Consider the following 4,732-nt stretch of genomic DNA (forward strand, 5'->3'; position numbering starts at 1 on the left):
GCCCGCCACAACACCTGGCTATTTTTTGGTTGCAGCCATCATTGTTGTTTGGCAGGCCCGGGCTGGATTCGAACCCACCACCTTAGGTGCATGTGCCTGGCACCTTAGCCACTTGAGCCACAGGCACCAAGCCTATTTTTCTATTTTTTGTGGCGATGAGCTCTTGCTGTTGCCCAGGCTGGTCTTAAACTCCTAGCCTCAAGTGATCCTCCTGCCTCAGCCTCCCAAATTGCTAGGGTTACAGCTATGAGCTACTATGCCCAGCCTAGCATCCTTTTAATAAATTAATTTTCCTCATTAAACCAGTCAGTGTTGGTTTCTGCTGCTTGCAAGGAAGATTCAGACTGTTGTTCTTCTATAAATCCGAATGTCCCCAGATCTCTACAGCTGAAGGTATAAACAAGGTCACTTTACCACATAGACACTTCCACTGCTAAGCACACAGCTGACAGCTCCATTACTATAGTGTCTCAGGTTTTGTTGTGTTTTGATTCTTTTCAAAAGGGGCGCCTCACTGCCCATTTCAGCTAAATGACTCATCTCTACGTGTTCATTCCTTGGTTACTGCCCACACATCATTTCTCTCAGGTGATGGGTAAAGACCCATGACTCCAGCTTCTCTGGGCCTATACTCTTAGAGACCCCAGGAGAGACGCTTAGACTCCAAGTATCATAAGAATTTAATGAGCCAAATGCTTTCATTTCATATAAGCCCTTTCCTCTCTATAAGAGTTCCTAGTGTGTCAAGGGGTCTAGCTTGGGCTAAGCAGGCTCGGGTCACAAGCACTGTGCTCCACTTGGTCCCATCACTCCTCTCCAAACCTTGGACCTGGCGTTGAGTCCTGCTCAGCGTGCCTTCCTGCTTCTTCCCTTACAATGAACTCACTCTGGGAGGCAGAAAGTTCTCAGAGGTGAAATGTCCTCAAGTAAACACTAGTTAGTGGAAGAACTTGGACTCCACAGCATTTGTGCTGCTATACCAAACCACCCCAGACCAGATATCTTATAAAGAACAGAAGTTCATTTCTTATAGTTCTGGGGACTGAGAAGTCTAAGATTAAGGCGCTGGCATTGGTACTGGTGAGAGCTGCTCTCTTCTTCTAAGATGGCACCTTGCTGTGTCCTCACATGGCCGAAAGCAGAAGGGAAGAGAGGTGAACTCTCCCTGAAGCCTTCTGCAAGGGCATTAATCCACTTACAAGGGTACAGTGCTCATGACTTAATCACTTCCCCAAAGGCCCTACCTCTTAATACCACCACAGTGGGGATTGAGATTCAACATGAATTTTGGAGGGGTCACATTCAAACCATAGGAGGCATCTACATCTGCTGATGAAGGGAGAAACAAAAAGAGAAATTCTCCTCCAATGGGGCAGGCAGTGGAGGGACACATCATTCTTTTCATTTGCTATCTTTTAAGAAAAATGTGTTGTATCCATCAAAACAAACAACAACAAATTGGATGGTGTAAACATAAGAAAGAAAGAATAGAGAGCTCTTGGGATATTAAGAATATAGGCACTGGCTCCCTCACCCCCACCATCCAACCATCAAAAGACAGTGTGTTCTCTTGGCCCCGGACGGCCTTCTGATGCAGGTTTGTCCCCATAACTTTGCTTCCCTCACCACAGAGCATGCAAACACCTGCAAACCCATTTTCCTGCCTGCCACTGTTTATGCTTTGTTACTCATGTTAATTTTATTTCTTGAGCATGTGCTGTGGGCATTATAGCTGTGCACAGCAGGGGTGGAAGAATGCTATGGTTACATATTATGTGCAGATGCACTGACAGGCTGGTGGAGGTTGGAGTCACAACTCTCAAGTCATTAGTGGCATTGACCATCCCTATGTGTTCATGTCCATGTTTGTATTTGCAGCAGGGGCTTAAAGAGGACACCTTCCCCTCACCCCCACAGCATAATAATCAGTCACGTGAGGAATCCTAAGAGGATATAAAACTCAGGGTGGAAGGGAACTGGAATCTCTTTCCAGAGGTAGTTTGCCATGTCTGGATTTCACTAAAGCAAGTGGGCAATCCTACTTTCCAATTTATGTGCTTCTAGACTCTTCTCTCTCCTCTACCGTTGTCCCAGGAAGATCTCTGTGAATAGAGTGAGTCTTCTTTACTTGTTTATTTTTTGTTTTGTGCTGCTATAGACTCAGATGAAAAATGAAGGAAGAGTATTTGCCATTTAACTTTTACTAAAGATAGTTAAGCCATCATCCTCTGAGTTTTAGGCTGGTTTTCTGTGAAGCTGTTCATTCATTTATTTAATATGTATTTACTAATGGAGCTACATCTATTATCACAGATCCTGAGAGCTGGGAATATCACAGGGAGCAAAAAATGCCTCAAGAAGCCACTGGCACAGCCTGGTGGAGAGAAACTTAATCAAATACACAGCAATATATTTGGAACCTCAAATGGGATAACTGCCATGGTGCTACAGAAGCCTGAACTAGGGACAGGGCATATCACCTATTTGGAAGAGAGAAGGGTCCAAGAAAGCTTCTCTGAGGAAGTAACAATTGTGTTTAGAGTGACAGGATGAGGGGAATTACTCTGGAGGAAGTAGGGAAAAGCATTCTTTTTTCTTTCTTTCTTTCTTTTTTAATAGAATCTCACTCTGTTGCCCTGGGTTGAGTGCCGTGGCACAGCAACCTCCAGCTCTTGGCCTTAGGCGATTCTCTTGCCTCAGGCTCCCAAGTAGCTGGGACTACAGGTGCCTACCATGATGCCCGGCTATTTTTTTGTGGTTGCAGTTTGGCCGGGGCTGGGTTTGAACCCCCGCCCTCAGTATAAAACCTTCCAAGTTTTCAGACCACTTCGCTTTGTGTCTACTGGCATTCCCATAATTAATTTCCATTCCAAGAACAGTAGTGCTGTGCTAAGCCTTAATCAAAGAAAAGAGAAGTGGACAGGTTTGAAGGGCAGAGCACTGAGCCCAGAGCTCCTGGAAGGATCTCAAGGATCTCAGCACCAGCAGGGGTGCAGGGCCAGTGCACAGGAGGGCAGGGGGCATTCGTCATTGGGTTAGAGATTTGATGGGCTAGCCTGGGAACCAACTCACCATCATTTGAAATAGCGTTTCAGGGGAAAATGACCCCAGCATGTGAAATCCTGTCCTGGAGGTGTGTGATCCAGCTGTTTGCTCAAGGAGAAACTAAGGTAAGTAGTAATTCACTACATATTTGAGCAGTGGAATGAACCTTGGAAGCTAACAAAAACGAAGCAAGTCACCGCGCGCTCCCCCACCTACCACCGCCCAAACAAACCTTTGATTACACAAAGGACGGGGGAATCCTCGCCTCAGAAGCCGGGCCAGGGCTCCGGGTCGCCGGCAGGGGCCGCTGCAGCCCGGCAGGACGCGTGGCCGCTACGCCCCCCGCCGCCGCGTCCCGCCGGCTCGGAGTCCGGCTCGAGTCCGCCTCCACACGACCCCGCGCTCACCTCCCGCAGGTGGGTCTCCGCGGTCTCCCGGGGCCGGCGCAGGAGTCCGGGCCTAGCGCTGCCTCCTCGGGCCGGGTGGGGGCGGCGCCGGCCTGCAGTGAGCATGCGCGGCCCAGCCTGCCCCGCGGTCACCGCGTGCTACGGTGGGGGGCTTCGGGACCCAAAGACTGGGGCGGGGGACACGGCGAGTGCCGCGGGCGCTGGAGCTTGACCAGGTGAGCTGCAGATCAGGTCAGGTCCCGAGCGCGGTCGGCAGGTGTCAGGAGGAACTTTTTATAGTGTTCAGGGAGGGTCACGGTTCCTGGGGCGGGGTCACCAGCACCAGCGGAGACCCAAAGTGTTGTGGGCGCTTCAGGCGGTCGCTTCGGCAGGAGCGATCAGGAGGGGGCAGGGAGCGAGGTTGGGGAGCAACTCGACCTGAGCACGTGGGCCGGGGAAGCCGCAGTGACAGGGAGCCCGGGGAGGGCTCCAGACAGGCCCTCCCCTTTGAGAAAGGTCACTATGGCGACTGCCGCTGCTAGAGTGACAAGACGGTGGCTGCAGCGGTAGCAGAGGACGTGGAAGGAGGGGTCGGGCTCGAGACATAGTTTTAAGGTGGAGCCGCCAGAATTTGCTGCTTGGCCTGCCTGTGGGGCGTGTGAGAAAGGGTAGATTCACGGCCCAGTCTGTCTGCCCGAGGAACAGCGGGAGGAGGGTGCCTTTGGGAAGCGGGGGCTTGGGGACTTGTGGAGCACAGGCTGCTGTTGGAGCCGGAACTGTCTGTTGGGCACGGTGGGGGGGGGCGGATGCAGTCTGGAGTCCTGGAAAGTTGGGAGACCCAGAGTGACAGGTCCAGAGACGCCCGAGGAAAACCACGGGAGGGTGGCTGCTGGAAGCCAGGGGAAGCCAGGGAAGCGATCACCTGGGTCAGAGGCCATCAACAAAGAGAAGGATGGAGGAGACCTTTAGGGTTGGCAAGGTCATTGGTGGACCTTGACAAGCGCAGATGATGCAGGGGAAGATGGGATAGAGCCCTCCAGAATAGACTGGTGTATTTATTTGGCTCATAGATATTCAAAAGGTATTTATTGAATGCCTGTGAAAGTTTGTGCCGTGTGTTTTTGTCACTTTTATTATTTTTTATTGAAAAATAATTATATATATTTGTGGGATGCAATGTGATGTTTTAATATGTATATGTAGAAAGATGAAATCAAGCTAATTAATGTATCTCACCTACCTAGTTTTTGTGGTGAGAATGTTTAAAATCTACTCTTTTGGCAATTTTGAAGTACACACTA

This window comes from Otolemur garnettii, unplaced genomic scaffold, assembly GCF_000181295.1.
Source record: "Otolemur garnettii isolate 467f Iridium unplaced genomic scaffold, OtoGar3 scaffold00026, whole genome shotgun sequence".
NCBI classification, from domain to species: Eukaryota; Metazoa; Chordata; class Mammalia; order Primates; family Galagidae; genus Otolemur; species Otolemur garnettii.